The 17,214-nt window shown below is 38.6% G+C and overlaps 1 long non-coding RNA gene across 1 annotated transcript; it reads left to right on the forward strand.

The window, feature by feature from the left end:
* The first annotated feature begins 304 nt into the window (after positions 1-304).
* LOC103914951 lies at positions 305-2,643 on the forward strand. The gene is made up of 2 exons (XR_663497.1): positions 305-337; positions 2,256-2,643. It is a non-coding gene; the product is annotated as an uncharacterized LOC103914951 (long non-coding RNA).
* The last annotated feature ends 14,571 nt before the right edge of the window (positions 2,644-17,214 follow it).

The following is a 17,214-nucleotide window of genomic DNA, read 5'->3' on the forward strand; positions in this document are numbered from 1 at the left end:
CCCTCTGATCATTTTGTGACGGTGTGCACCCCCCTCCTCTGCGTAAACAATGACCACCAGTGGGGGTTGTGTTGGCTGCATCCAGCTTATGCTGGTCTTCGGGAATGGATGGCAACATAGTAGCCAAGGGCTGCCTGGAGCAGTGAGTCAAACGACTTGCTGGTATGCAAATATGACTATAAGTCAATCATCTTACTCTATAAATAGTGGACAGCCCAGGGCCCAATGAGCTCTCCTGCACAGCAGCGGGCTGCACGCCAGGATCTCCCCTTGAGCAGGGACGCCTCTCAAGGTTACTCTTCGAGGTTGAGAGATTCCTTGCTGCAACAGATACTCAGTAAGTGACTAATAGCATGCTAAACTTTGAAATCTTATTTAAGTGATATAAAGGATTAATTGCGCATATATAATCCTTTAGACATAAACCATTGGCCAAGTCTGGGACTAGGAATGGATCCAGCCGCACCTAGACTCCTCCCTGAGAAGGAGTGTAGAAAGCAAGGGGGTCCTTTCTGAACCTCACGGCTCAACGGGAGGGTCTCCCTGACAGTGTTGTCTGACCCTGTCCTCTATGCAGTAAGGAATGAAGTGTACCTTGCCACTGAATCTTGTTAAACCAGTCGCATTTACCATTGAACTTTGTTAACTCACGCTTTAACTCACTGTTTTCTATCAATGAAGTGTATTGTTGCTTCTCTCCCTTACGAGTGAAGTGCAGTCTCACTTAATCCGTGACAGTCTGTTATAGAAGAACTTAATTAAACAGGAAAGTCATGAAAGACGTCAGAGAACTATGGCAAGCAAGAGCAGAACAATCCTGAAGATAGCCTAGGCTGCACAGTGTATTGAAAGTGGGTGACGAGTGGCCCAGATAAGCCACCCGAGAAGCAAGGCCCCCCAGGGTACCTTCCCAAGGAGGCCCAGACTCCTGCAGCCCCAGGATGGGGCACTGTGCACGTCCTGACCTACTACTGCAGCTCAGCGTGGGAGTAGGCGAGCTGAGACGTTACAACACAGGGCTGCTCAAGAGCACAGACCGACAGAAGTAACACGGAGTTTATTTTTACTTGTCTGTGAGTTTTGAGGTCAGCCACAAACTATTTCATTTAAGTTGTTGGTATAATCTCAGTAATCACAGGCTTTTCATATATCCTTGTTTACTGTATTCTGGTTATTTACCATGTTAATTGAGGTTGTGGGCATGAAAATCAGCTTAATATAAGGGTTTTTTGTTGCCAATTAACACATTCCCATTTGTAGAGTTAGATAATCACTAGCTGCTATCCTCCTGGCTGTAATTCACATGTTAGTTTGCATAATTACCTCCCATTCACTTCTCATAAGTGTGCCCTCACCGATGGGCCTGACTCGCAGGGTAAGGCGAATCCTCCTGTCCCAGCCTCCTCGCCAGGCCTGCTGCGCAAAGCAAAGCAAAGCGGGTCTCACGGTATTTTTAATTACGCACCACGGCACGATACTCATGATGTTAAATGGCTCGAATCATCTGGCAGAAGCATGGTGTTTCTCAGCATCACGTTGTATTGTCGTAATTTCTAAAGGAAACACGATTTTTCCTCGGTCCCCAGGACACTGGCTGAAGTGGAAGTTGCTGCGTTCAGCCCAGCTCCAGGTAGCTATAGGTCTGGGGGGACAAATGTGATTCAGAACATGAGGCTACACTTCAGGTCTCTAACTGCAGAGCAGAGAGAAGGCAGTGCCAACCAAATCCACCCCAACCTGCGCTCCAGGCTGCTCACGGAGTCTCCCGTCATCTCGTCACGTTCCCAGGATGGAAGTCCGCTCAGTAAGTTGGCCGGACTTACGCAGGCTCGCATCTAAAACCAAACAGATGTTTTCATAGCTCCAGCTTTAGGGGCTGCCCTAAAACACTGCTTAACCAGAAGCCCAGTTAGACAGCTGCCCTGCACACACACACCCTCTTGCACACCTGCAGCCAAACTGAAAGATTTCAGAGCATGAACTTGGCCGTAACCCCACAGCGAGAACCCCTGGGAGCACAATCTGTTCCTCCACACAAGAACTCTGCGCTTTATACCTTCACCACTGAGTTAACTTTGGCTCTGCAAATAAACTGAGCTGTCTTTTGACTGCTGAAATAAATTGTTACCAAAGAAGAAGTGCTTTGGTAGTACGTGTTGACCAGGACGCTGGCCAGGAGCACTGCTGCTCCTAGCCACCTTGCTATGCCCAGTTCTTCCTGCGGATTTCCTGCACACTCTCCTCTCCCTCTGCAGAACGAAGGCATCCATTCATCTCTGTCTCACTTTCCTTTGGAGAGTGAGCACATACTTACTGGTTTCAGAATTCAAGTGATGCCAGGATTCTTGCAAAATTCTTCCACAAACAAATAGTGCTCTGAAGGCATTTTGAAGGTCTTTGGAATAAAGGCACATTTTGTTGCCTCAAGCTTTCCTGCTTCTAACTGCTTCTGAAACCTCTTCAGGTTCTTCACTAAGCAGTTCTTCTGAATCAACTGAGTAGAAAAAGAAATATAAGGTTCAGCTCAACAAATGCTCCCACAGTCTGACTCGCTTTAATTGCCCTTGAGAAGTTTCTGGTGGCATCTGGGGATCAACTGCACCACATACTCTGAAGAGAAAAATAAACAAACATGGATACCATTGAGTGCTGCTTTGTCTTTGTGGAGGAGAAGGCTCGATTTTGATTTTCTGTACCTCCGCGTGAACAGGGGAAGCCAGAACAGAGCAGGCCTCACGATCTGTGTTCTACCATTTCTAACGTAGCCTTCCTCTGCAGTCAGCACGCTCCTCTCCAGAACAGGCAGCGCTGACCAGCACTGCAGGTCCAGCATAGCACCTCTCCTCGTTGGCTCCTCTACCACTTGGAGAAGGAAATTATCATCAACGCATTCCAGGAACCTCCCGGATTGCTTGTGCCCTGCCGTGTTGTCCCTCCAACAGATGTTGGGGTGGTTGAAGTCCCCCATGGGGACCAGGGCTTGTGAGCGTGAGGCTGCTCCTATCTGTCTATAGAGGGCCTCATGCACTCTGTCTTCCTGGTCAGGTGGCCTGTAGCAGACCCCCACCATAATGTCACCTGTCCCTGCCTTCCCTTTAATCCTGATCCATAAGCTCACAGTCAGCTCCTCATCCATGCCCAGGCAGAGCTCCATGCACTCCAGCTGGTCATTGAGATAGAGGGCAACACCCCTCCTCGTCTCCCCTGCTGGTTCTTTCTAAAGAGCTTGTAGTGTCTTTATATATGTTTTTTGAGGTCTTCCTGAAAACCTGCCATCATCTGACAGGACTCACAAGCTTTTAAAAATCTAATTTTTTTCCTCAGCAGAATATTTCGGGGTTTTGCTGCAGTTTCTAAACATTTCTCAGAACTTTTCTGTTCCACAAAGCTCTATAAATGCCATTCCCTATTCCAGCATCACACAGCTCCTTCAAACATGCCAGTCTCACTAAGAATGTACCAACACATAGAGACAGTGACCAGATATTGGAGCTGGACACTGAGCTAAAGGCAACTGCGGGAGTTTCTGCAACCCCACCACAGTCAAAAATGAAAAGGTTATAACAGGGGACATGACCTGGTTGTGGCTTCTTGTCTCACCTCTTTCACTAGATACTAGAAAACATGTACATGTCTCTCCTATCTAGGTGTACTCCTAACAAAACAATGTCCCCGTGACCTTAGCTTGAAGTATATGATTTTTTTCTTCTTACAGAGAGAAGCAGAGACTTCTCAGGAGATGCAGGTTGGCTGGCTGATGGAAGGAGGTGAGCAAAGGTGCAGTTAAGGCACTTTACCTTTTCAAAAAAATGGGTTTTTCTCTGCTTGTTATACTTGATCAATTGAAAAGGCTGTTTTAATCTATAGTATATACCTCTGAAGTATTTGTATGTAAAGGATTCCTCAGACACATGCACAGACAATCTGTGTATGCACAGTAGTTTAGATAAAGCCAAGAAATGGTTGTTATAATTGTTATAATTGAAATCTTAAGAGTCTAATAATTATTAGTTCATAACAAATTCTTACAGAAAAAGAAAGAATAATAACGTGGTTCAAATTGTTACATAGACACTTAGTTTCTACCCCTTTCCTGGTATTATGCTCACCCTTGCCCTTCTGTGGTTTCTAAGATTAGTGGTTTCATTCTGATCATGGTGGTGATGGGGTGTTACAGTGAGTTGTCAACTCCTGGAGACTTTCATCACCAAGAGGAATATGATGTGCATGTTGATGGTTTCTTCTTCCTCACTCTAGGATCCACTTGAGGTCATTTTTCTGTATATTCGCTAACACACTTTTACACCTTTGCCTTTTCTTCATTGATCTGCAGTTCCACATTGCATCCAAATTTTCTATATAAATTGGCTTTTACCTATGTTGGATACTACTTCATTGTTCTCCTTGATCCTCTTAAAATCAGTTTTTTCATGTATTCAGTCTGGCTTCATATGAATATGATTTGATATAAACAAATAAATGTGCATCCAATTTAGTATTATCCACCTGTGCAATCAGATAATAAATCTCAGTTTCATTTCTGCTATTCATATTCCAAGTTACTTATAGCCATTTTGGGAGAAGCATCCACGTTTGCTAGCATGGCTTATACTGTTGTCCTGATTTCAGCTGGGATAGAGTTAATTTTCTTCCTAGTAGCTCGTACAGTGCTGTATTTTGGATTTAGGATGAGAACAATGTTGATAACACAGCGACATTTTAGTTGTTGCTAAGTAGTGCTTACACTAGTCAAGGACTTTTCAGCTTCTCATGCTCTGTCGGCAAGAAGCTGGGAGGGGGCACAGCCAGGACAGCTGACCCAAACTGGCCAAAGGGATATTCCATACCATATGACATCATGCTCAGTATATAAACTGGGGGCAGTTAGCCAGAGGGCAGTGATTGCTGCTCGGGAACTGGCTGGGCATTGGTCGGTGGTAAGCAATTCCATTGTGCATCACTTATCTTTTATATTCTTTTCTCATTATTATAATCATTATTATTATTATTATTATCATCATCATTATTTTCCCTTCCTTTCTGCCCTATTAAACTGTCTTTATCTTAACCCACGAGTTTTACTTTTTTTCCCCAATTCTCTTCCCCATCCCACTGGGGTGGGGGGAGTGAGCACACGGCTGTGTTGTATTTAGCTGCCTGATGGATTAAACCACAACAACTGTGTATTAGCATCATAGTGTCTGCTTGCTTTTGGCTCACTAGCTGAGGAAATCTGTTTAAATTTTATTGTCAATATTTGAGCACCTGTAGTGATACTTTTTATGATAACCACATATTTTAAGCCTAATACCACTAACGTTGAGTTATGCTCAGCTGAATAAGGACATAAGGTTGATATAAAATGGCTATGTCAGGGATCTACTGACCCTCTTGCACCCTTTCATTAGATGAAAATGCAGCACTGTTTCATTAACAAGAAAAACATCTACAGTTTTCTCCTCTCCCCTGTGTTCTTTCATGCCCACAAAGTTTTTTTTTTTTTATATTTCAATTCTATTTAAAGTCTTAATTACTTTGCAGATTATTTTAAACTCTTTTGTTTAAAATCAAATGTTTCCCCCTCCAAATAAATTTTTTTAACAATTTCTGTTGAAATTTCAAAAATTACTAAGTCCAATTTATGTTAGAACATGACTATTAGTTATGGCCATTTTTTTTAGTGACACATTTTTACATGCTTTTTTACTTATGGGAAAGAATGTTGTGGTTTTTTAACAGATTTTTTGAAAAAAAATATCTTGGAAATATAAGCATGAAGTCTTTCTCTCTTTTTTAATCACTTACTTCCAGAAGCTGGGCCATTTGGGGGAAAAAAACCCAGAAAATTCAAAATATCTGAAAAAAAGACAATTCTATACTGGGAGCTGGCAACATTGCAAGCAAGCACGCTCTGGGCAGACAATTAAGATGGGTCAGAATGAAAAAAAATGTAACGTTTGAATTGCCCTTTTTCTCAGTTCTCCATCTGCTCCCTGACGGTGGGAAAGTCAAATTTGGAAGTGGCTCCACCTGTACAGCTGCTTGCAGAAGAGCTCCTCCTAGCAGTACTGGATACAAAACTCAGCCAACACAGGTTAGCGTCTGAAAGGCTGCAAGTATTCACTCTCATTTAAACAAAATAAAACTCTTGTTTATTTCTGCTTTGTTGGTTTTTTTTTGTTGTTGTTGTTTGGCTATTTTTTTAATTAATATTTGCTTCTGCATCTCTGTGAATTCCCATAAAAAAGTAATAAATGATGATAAACACTACATTAAATATTCATTTCAATGTGTGTACTAGGTTCTTTCCAAATATTCAGGAGGGGAATACTCATATTCCAAGAAAATCACTATCTAGGGATAAATAGAAGTAAAGATGTTGTGGAAAAAAAAAAAAAAAAAAAAAAAGGGAAAAGGACATCCCCCGGGGGGGGGGAAGAATAGAAAAAGAAAATAATAGCTGAAGGTACAGAGCAATTTAAAGTATTACAGCAAATCAGTAATGTGTTGGAAAACCTCATGCATTATTATAGGGAAAAATGAAATAACAACAGTGAACTCCATATATTTTCCGTGTGAAAATTCAAGCTTTTTGTTTTTTAAATATTACATTGTACATCTCCCTTTTACATTAGCTATTAAAACCCTGGATGCAAAAAGACTGGTATCAGCACATAGCCTGGGTTCACAGAGAATTAAAGATTGAAGCATAGCCCATAGATTGAGGAAAGTGATTACCCCCCAATATTCAGCACTTATTAGACCACATCTAGAATACTGTATCTAGTTTTGGGCTCCCAATGTAGAAAAAACATGAAGAAACTGGAGTGAGCTCGCTGAAGGGCCACCAAGCTGGCTGGGGCTGGAGCACCTGCCTTGTGAGCAGAGGCTGATGGGCTTGATCAGCCTGCAGAAGAGACAGCTTTGAAGGGATGGAGGACTGGTTTGGGATGGGAACTGATAAAAACAGTGCATGGTGGGTGGATGAGCAATGAGCACAAACTGAATTTTTACCCCACCGTTGGAAGTGGCTGCCCAGCAAGGCTGTGTAGTCTCTGTCCCTGGAGGTGTTCCAGACCTGGATAAGCCAACTGGATAAAGCCCTGAGGAACCTGGACGGATCTCACAGCTGACCTTGCTGGACTAGAGAACTCCTGAGGTCCCTTCCAGCCTGAATTATCCTACCTATCCTATCTTTAACTGCTGTATAAGTTAAAAGTAATGTTGTGAATCACTAGCTAGTTTTTTCTTCTTATTCCAATATCACCTTCCAGTTGTTCATTACATAATCAGCACTTTTCCTTTTTAATGTGTATTAACTGGCATGAAGTCAGTGTCATCTTTTCCATGACTGAGATATTCTCTTTTATGCAGCAAGAAATCTCTGTTTTCCAGCAGTCTGCTGCAATGAACAACTAAGAGGCCAAAAGATGTAGTAATAAACCATGATTTCTTTTTCCCCTCTGTTTGCATTAAAATACATAAACAATAGGGCTAAAAGCCACACCATTAGAATAATACATAATGTTTCATCCTCAGTGTATCTCCTCTTCTATGCATGTTAATTTAGACTATCTTCCTTAAATATTTATCCTATTTTGTTTAAAGATGGAATAAGATGTTCAGTTGGTCTGCTGGCAAATAATTCATGAGGTAAAGATAGATACAATTTTAATATAATCCAGTGGAGAAGGTTGGAAAATACAATGTAAATCTGTATCTTCTTTATGTTTGCAATAGTGTACGGATTTTTTTCTTCTTTTTTAGAAATTCATATAATAAATAGAATGAAAATTTCTGAAAAAAATTACTTCATTTCTTAATTTCTTCCAGAGTTCTAAAAATGTCATCAGCCATTTGAAATTAAAATTGATTAAAACACTGAGGAAAAAAAAAGAAAATGAGTTAATTACAAGTTAAACATTTTTTTGCCTGTTAAAGACCTTTAAGCTGTTTTAAATACAAGTGTATTGAGTGGGTAATATTATCATTGTTAAAATTTGCCATCTTAGAAAAGTAAAAAGACTTACTGAAAATTTCAGAAAAAGAGTGCTATGGGAAATTTTAAAATTTTCTTTCTTGTAAAAAGAAAATATTTGGCACTTCTCTATCATTCAATCTTTTTGTCTATCTATCTGATAGATTATAGTCTTGTAGAATCATAGAATAGTTTGGGTTGGAAGGGACCTCTAAAGGTCACCTAGTCCAAACCCCCTGCAATGAGCAGGGACATCTTCAACAAGATCAGGTTGCTCAGAGCCCCGTCCAACCTGACCTTCAATGTTTCCAGGGATGGGGCATCTACCACCTCTCTGGGCAACCTGTTCCAGTGCTTCACCACCCTCAGCGTAAAAAATTTCTCCCTTATATCTAGCCTGAATCTACCTTCTTTTAGTTTAAGACCATTACCCCTTGTCCTATTGCTACAGGCCCTATTAAAATTATCTGTCATACCAATTGGCTATCATCAAGCCAGCCAACATTTTGGACTCCAATGACATCAATACAAACCATGGGTTAAAATTCTATCTGTTCCATATTTGTTTTTATTTTCATATCTTATAAATTCTCTTTTCTCTGTCTTTCAGATTCATCAGTGAAGTTTTCCTTTGAACTGCTCAAATGCTGGCATGCTCCACTTTTTTCAAAAAGTTTATTCCTGGTGTTACTGCTCTCCGTTTGTGATAGAGATAGTTGTCACATCCAAAAACCAGATCCATCTTTTTCTATGTTAAATTTCTTAGAATAGAGTTTGGACATTAATTTTGTTAAAATTTCCTTCCACATATACCAAATAAACAATCTACCTTTTCTGGAAGAACTTAAAGTTCTAGTTGTCAAGACACAGTCTCAAAGTCAGACTACAGATCATTCTGTGGAAGCATAAAATTTTTAGGAGTGTCTGTGTTCTAACAGAATATCCTATTCTCAAAGTACAAGACAATCTGTTTTTTGTTATCACATTGAATTTCGTAATCCTTTCACTGAGCTTTTGTTGCTAAATTATACTTGTTCGTATTTGGTAGTCACCCAGTCAGAGCGCCCTTATTCACAATCACCTCATTTTTGTGTGTGCTTGTGAGGTGGAAGGATTTCTAATTATGTCCGTATGAGTTGTTAATATTTAGGAAGCTGGTACTCCTTCATGAATGTCGTATTGCTGTATACTCTGTGTTATCAAATATTGAATAGGTGATGAATGTCCTATCTGCAGCCTGAAAGGATGACTGTCACCTAAATCCTCCTGACTTCAGCTCTGTGCTCGCATATTGCCAAGTTTTCTGTAGTGAATATGAACCCATTGGAATTGAGATGATAAGAAGAAACATGAGATGAGATAGAGTTTATTCTTCAGATGGAATAAAGTGTCTGTGTCTGAGGGATAGAACCATTTTGATCATAGAGTTAACTGTGTTGAGATCTTTTCTTGACCTCTTTGAACTCTCCAGAATGTCTGCTTTGTGTTGTAAAAACATCATCTTTGGCAGGATTTTTACCTTCTAATGTAAACTGCAGCATATTCCATGTAGCCACTGACAGCAGCATCTGTCTGTCTTTAGGAAAGGTATTTTCTTATATTTTGCAAAGGATAAAACATGCTCTCTATTAGGGAAACTGGCCCATTATCAGAGATTTGATTTAACATTAAACATTCCAGTATTCCCAGAGGCTGTTGACTTTCCACTTTCATGACCCTAACCATCACACCTAAGCATCCTTACACCCCAAATCATTCTTCTTGGAAATGAATGTATAGCTCCTTCCTGATTTGTGGTATACAAATATTTCACTTCTGGATCCATTTTAATCTGCTGAACTTTTTTTTTTTTATACATATATGTATTTCATGCAATTGTGGAGCTGGTAAGCATTAACTAATGTTAGAATCATAGACTATCTCAAGGTAGAAGGGACCCATAAGGATCATCAAGTCCAACTCCCTGCTCCTCTCAGGACTACCTAAAACTAAACCTAAGACTAAAAGCATCATCCAGACATTCCTTGAACTCTGACAGGCTTGCTGCCATGACCACTTCTCTGGGGATCCTGTTCCAGTGACCGACCACCCTCTCTGTGACGAACATTTTCCTATTGCCCAATCAGAATTTCCCCTAATGCAGCTTCATTCCATTTCCTCGTGTCCCATAGCTGGTCACTAGAGAGAGATCAGCACCTCCCCCTCCGCTGCCCTTCTTGAGGAAGTTATAGACTGTGATGACGTCATCCCTCAGCTTTCTCTTCTCCAAGCTGAACAAACCAAGTGACCTCAGCTGCTCCTCATAAGTGTTGTCCTCGAGGCCTTTCACCATCTTGGTCGCCCTCCTCTGGATACACTTTAATAGTTTGATGTCCTTCTTATATTGAGGCACCCAAAACTGCACACAGTACTTGAAGTGGGGCTGTACCAGTGCAGTGTAGAGTGGGACAATCACCTCCCTCAACCAGCTAGCTATGCTGTGCTTGATGCACCCTAGGACATGCTTGGCCCTTTTGGCTGCCAGGGCACACTGTTGACTCATATTCAGCTTGCCATCAACCCAAATGCCCAGATGTCTTTCCATGGGGCTGCTCTCCAGCCTCTCATCCACCAATTTGTATGTATAACCAGGATTACCTTGTCGCAGGTGCAGAATCTGGCACTTGTTCTTGTTAAATTTTATATGGTTGGTGATTGTCCAGCTCTCTAGTCTATCCAGATTGCTCTGTAAGGCCTCTCTACCCTTAAGGGAATCCACAGCGCCTCCTAGTTTAGTATCATTGGCAAACTTACTTAATGTACATTCAATTCCTGTGTCCAGATAATTTATAAAAACATTAAAGAGCACTAGCCCTAAAATTGAGCCCTGGAGAACCTCACTGGTGACTGGCCACCAGCCTGATGTAACCCCATTTACTATAACTCTTTGAGCCTGACCTGTCAGACAATTGTTCACCCAATGCATTATGGAGTTGTCTAGCTGTATGCTGGACATTTTGTCCGGAAGGATACTGTGAGAGACAGTGTCAAAAGCTTTGCTAAAATAAATAAAAAAACAAACAAACAAACCACATCTACTGGCTTTCTTTGGTCAACTAGATAGGTGAGCTTGTCATAAAAGGAAATTAAGTTAGTTAAGCAGGACGTTCCCTTCATGAACCCGTGCTGGCTATAACCAATGACTGCATTGTCTCTCAAGTGTTTTTCAGTAAGTCCCAGAATAACCTTCTCCCTTTCCCCCTTCAAATCTAGTTTAAAGCTCTTTCAATGAGCCCTGCTAACCACTAGGCAAAAATCTTTTTCTCCCTTTGAGAAAGGTGTACCCTGTCTGTCGCCCACAGGCCTGGTGTTCTGTAGACCAATCCATGATCAAAAACCCCAAAATTCTGCCTATGACACAAGTCAAGGAGCAAGGCATTGATCAGCTGGGTCTTCTTGTTTCTTCCCTCAGCAGTCCCTGCAACTGGAAGGATAGAGGAAAACACTATTTGTCCTCCTGATCCCTTAATCAGTTGTCCCAAGACCCTGAAGTCTCTTTTGATCGCCCTTGGATTTCTTCCTTAAATTCCTGTTAAGGAATCATTTCATATGGTTTAGAATTAATCACATTGACAAATTAAATACTTCCATAGGTCAACTATATTAGCATCTAAGCATTTATTTTATCTACACATGCATGATATTGCCATTGTGTGTGACATTTTTGGTATGTGTGTATAATTTTCTACATCTACTCTTTGGGTTCTTATAATGCTCTCAAGTTCCTGAAAGCACTAAATGTTGCTAGAATCAGACTTGTGACTCTGTTTCAGTTTTAGGGTGAAGATCACTCCATGACGGGATGGACAGGGAAATGTAAGAGCAGTCCAGCCAGCAGTTTAAGTGCTCGTGTATGCAGAAGCTTTCACCATGTCTTAGTAAAAAGGTCATTACAGGTTGTCTATAATGTTTATGATAACCAGTTCTGAAGACTCAAGTATTTCTGAGAAAGTCAAATGCAACTGTTATTTGAGGAGAGCACCCTGATACGTGGGGCAAAATTTAGGACAAGGCTATATCTGTAAATGGAACAGTTCCATAGGGTGTCTTCTGGCACTATTAATTTAGTAGTGTAGAAATAGCCTTAATAGGTTGATTGGCTGGGCCCGAACTTTCCGAAGTTTTTCCTCTGGTGTAACTGGCAGAGGGCACTTGGCATGCAACTGTACCTAGGCTTAATTAATATTCATTTCAGATGGAGTGTGTTTGTGAGGTAAATGAAGATACAGAGGGTCAAAATACACTATCATTACACAGACTCTAGGAGAAAGTGCCTATCAGGGTGGACATCAGATGGAGAAAAATAACAGCACAGACTGTTCCTTTTGGATGTGAAACTCAGCATCTCTGATTTCATGTCATTTGAAGGGTAAAATGAGACTTTTTTTAGAAACTGAGTTTCTTATCAGATAAAGACAACTTTCTTCTGCTTATGTTTAGTTTTTATATGCTGTGATAGCTTAAGTTCAGGTTTTATGTCTTCAAGCATCTCACTACTCACCTCTTCAAAGGGCATTTCTTTTTTTTTTTTGATGGATAGAGTGTCCTGGAGAACAATTATGTGAATTATGCACAATTTCTGAAGCTAGTTAATGGGTCCCACTGAACTGCCAAAGCTTTGGAAATATATTTTTAAAATGTCAATTTTCAAAAAAGATAATTATGCTGATACGATTTACTACATTATGACACAATTCTATGAAATAAAAAAGAGGATAATGAGACAAGTGCTGAGGGTATATTTGTTTCTACCTATGAGAATCAAATAGAAATGAAATAATATGATATCCTACCCTTACTAAGCTATATATCATCTACCTTTAGGCAAAAGAAAATAGTAAAATATGTAATAATCTTTTAAACAGATCATATCAAAGTGTTCCTATTAGCTCCACGAGTTGATTTAATTTGCCCAAAGTACTTGACATACTGCGTTATGGAATTTTGTACTTTACTGTTAGACACTGTTTATCTTCTACAACTACTTCAAAACTTTTACAACAGTATTATTCTATTTCCATCTATTTTAATACTTTTGAACTTATTGTCTTGCTTTGTGTATAGGTGAAATATTAATGACTGCAGTTTTTATGTATAGCAAAGTTTCAAAAATGAAGCTCTGTATTTGTCAGTGATCAGATACGTCCTCAAGGATTTGTCATCTTCAGTGTCAACCTGATGAGAAGAGCTTAATGTGTAAGTGAAGTACTTGGAAGAGGAGGTCATAGCAGTGCATGAGTGAAGCTGAAGAACATTTCCTCTGATTATCCAAAGGTTTCAGGTGTCTCTCACAATCTTCAGATAATCACAGCTCTACTGTTATGTCACTGTCGTATAATGTCAGGATTTTTTTCTGCTTCTCTATCTTTCAAATGGGAAAGCACACATATATTCACACCCGCCCACAAAATACACTGTGGCTTTAGGTTGTTTTTTGTTTCTTTTTCTTTTTTCCCCAGCTTGATAGGAGTAGCAAAACACCATCTGGTGCTAATCTCCACTCTGACTAATGAAATAACGCAGCGCCAAGACAGACCTTATATTAAAATGAATACTTCGGCAGTACAAACAGACCAATACAGAGGAACCTGACATAACATAATGTGCATACCAGTACTCCAAATGTGGGTGGGTGTTGTTTTTTTATAAAATGAATGAAAGGCATATGTTCTTTGACCTAAAGTGAATCAGAATTTTATTAAACTCCCCTTCTATGCCACCAGAATCACTCAAGAGTGATTGAACAGATTACAACAGAAATAGTATCGCTATTTGGCCTTAAGGAAAGCCTTATGGTCCTATGGTTCAGCAAGATGTTGAACCCAGAAATGAGAGAATTAATTTCTAATCCTGCTTCTGCAATGGATCTCTTCTACAGTGTCACTTTTTTACTGCTATTGTCTGAAGGGTAGATTCAATTGCTAGATTATGCAATTTTACAGTTAAAATACAGAACTTGTGCTCTATAAATGTGCAATTTCCATCTGTATTTAGTGTTAATTTTTCTCTCAATCATAGCAAAAAGTTTCTCTAAATCTTCTCTATTAAATTAATGTCTTAAACAGTAATTTTACAGCAATTTTATCGTGATTTTACAGTAATAACAGTAATTTTAAGAAAAACTTTGCAGTTGTCATTCTGAAGGGCTAAAAATGATGAATTAATCAACTCTGCCCTTCAAAATCTTGAGATTAGAAGGTAACTGAACGTAAGATAACTTTTCATGATTTTTAAAGTGTAGTGGTTTTGGTTATTTGCTTGTTTGTTTGTGTTTTATCTCTTGGTTTCTAAGCTGTCAGGGTAAAAATAGGCCATATTTTCAAAATTGTATAAAAATGTACAACTAATGTATTTAGCAAATATTTTTAAAATATTTATAATGTGTGTTGAAAATGAAAAAATATAAACAGGTTATTTATTGAAAAGAGAGTGCACTCAAGAAAATACAGAGAAGAAAAAAACGTGACATTAATAAAAAAAAATTGCATGAATATAGTGAAAGATTAGATTCTAAAGTGAGTTCACTTTAGAACTACTCATTTATGAAAAAACAGTTTAGATACCTGCTACACTAACTAGCTAGGTTACTTATTTTTCTTTATTTTGCCTCCCAAGGAAATATATTATTATTTTATTTTTCTGGAACAAAATATGTAACACTTTTAACAAATACATAAAAGTTTTTTTCTTCAGGATGTCATTAATATGATGCATCTGTTTAGTGTCACCTGGAATGATAATACTTGAACTCACATGGTCTGAATCAGTTTATAGATCCATCTTTATTCATCTAATTTTAACATATGCATAAGTCCAATTGACTCTGATGAAACTGAAATACATGTTTAATGTTAAGCATATTATTAAGTGTCTTTCTGAATTGTCCCATAAAGAGGAACATCAGTTTCTTTGCTCTAAGTCTTAATTATTTCATCTCTTAACCCTTTACTTCAATTTTCTCTATTTGGGCAGGAGTGAATCATTTATTATCCATTGTTGATTATAGATATGTCTTAGAGGACTGTGTAATCAGGTGAATTTGAGGACTGTAAAAATTCAAGTGTTGATATGAAGTCTGAGGATATGAGAGTAAGTCTTGCTTTCTTTTCTGTACTATTCCAGAAGTCCAGACCAGAATTCCTCAGAAGGTATGTATTTGGCTTGAAAAATATTCACATCTTGAAAATCACTAAGGAATAGCTTTGGAAAAAGACAAAATACATGGTGCTCAGGCATACAGCATGTTGGAATCCAAAATCCTTAGACAGATAATATGGTCTCTGCTAGAAAATAAAATGGGCTTTGGGTCATTCTCTGAACTTGAGGGCAGGAGCTGCACCATGGCTTGTAGTAATTTAGCTAAACTCTCACCCTGCTGCAACTGAAGATCTGTCACCCATGCTGCCTAAGAGGAACAAGCCCTGGAGTACAAAGTCCCCCAGACTGCCTGAACATCATCTGGAAGAGCACTAGTTGATAAAAGTCAAAACCATTTCTGGAAGCCTACTAGCAATTAAATAGCATGAACTATTTAGAAATGGTGTTTAAAACATGCATCCCTGTCTACTTTGTTAGTATAGCAATAGACATTTTATATAGAATATGCTGAGAATGGATCCATAAAAGCCAGCCAGTAAACTGAGGGTTGCTTAAACTAGTCAAGAGGAAACACCAAGGGAAAGTGTACTAGAGCTAATCAGCCTCTGTTATCACAGTGCCTGCCTCACTCTGAACTTCAAAGCAGCATCTTCCTGGAATGAGAAGCAAGAGCTCCACACTGCTACAAGGCTGTGGACCTTGTTACTCCAAAGACAGTGTGTCATAGCACTTATTCAGGAGGTCAAAAATCTACTGCCAATTTTCTTCTTGTGTGAAAGAAATTAACCCACATTCAGGTACCAGAAGGTATAAAATGTATACCAGTGTGTGTTTCTTTATTTCTGTCTTACTTGAACTATACTAATTTGGAAAAATAGTCAAAGTTTATTTGGAGAAGAGGGAAAAAAAAACCCAAAAAAGGGAAATGCTTAATATAATATTAAGCAGGGGTTAGGGTAATCACTAGAGAAATAGCAAATGAAAGTTCAAGTTAGCCTTATAAACTGGGAGATTTGATATTATATCTCCTATTCTATATTAATGTCCTAAGCACTAACTTAATGTGACGAATATTGACAGTGCTACAACTTTCTGTGTTTTATGAGTAATGATTAAATTACTGTTGTGAATTTATCTTTAAAAACTGCAGATTTTTAAAAGGATGGAGATAAACCATTGAGACATTTAAATTTTTCTTCTTTTTTTTTTTTTTGTGGGGGGAGCAAAAATTCATGACAACTATTCCTTAATATGTGAATAGTTGTGATTCCTTAATATGTGAATAGTGAATAATCACCTTAGATAAAACTGCATTTTTGGTGAATAAGTATTCTACAAAAAAATTTTAGGTCAGTCTGTAATCATAATACTTCAGTAACATAGAGTAAGTAAACACACATAATCGGTTTCAATTCAGACTTAACAAAACAAAGTGATGGAATCAAGCTATAAATCAACATTTTTTGCTAGTAATAGTGCAAGGATGTTGGTTCGTAGGTTCACAGTTCTGAATTTTTCCCCCATTTTTCTGTAGTGTTATATATTTATTCCTGCAGAAAAAACATAATATTATGGAAGAACAGAGAGCTTGTAAATAGCAGAATAAAATAATGATATTCCTATCATAGTTCTTCTAGCACTTTTGGTTCATGTTGGTTCAAAACAATTTCATTTTTCTATTTTGTACCAGTGAATATGTTTCTTACTTTAAAAAAGATATTAGAACTAAGAGGATGAATAAATTAATTAAATGGTTGTACTTCAGTTTAAATATTTTGACAATTAATAGAAGTATTTAGATTACTAAGTGTTAAGCTAAATATCAGTTGATAAAACTGTATCTTTTAGTTTTTCAAGAACTGGAACAATAGAAAATTATTGTTTAGAAACAGTGGGAAAAAATACTCTAATCTCCTAATTAAATTTGGTGTAGCCCTTAATGGAAAGTTATAGACATATCCTGGTAGCTAGGAAAAGAAGGACCTATGAATATTTAAATAGTAACAGATTAGTAATTTCTGTAAGGGCCATTTATAAACACTTGTAGGGTGACTGCAGTGGCCAGGAAATGCCATCCAATTAATTCTTTTTTTAACTAC

Source organism: Pygoscelis adeliae, unplaced genomic scaffold, assembly GCF_000699105.1.
Source record: "Pygoscelis adeliae isolate BGI_AS28 unplaced genomic scaffold, ASM69910v1 Scaffold111, whole genome shotgun sequence".
Classification (NCBI taxonomy): Eukaryota; Metazoa; Chordata; class Aves; order Sphenisciformes; family Spheniscidae; genus Pygoscelis; species Pygoscelis adeliae.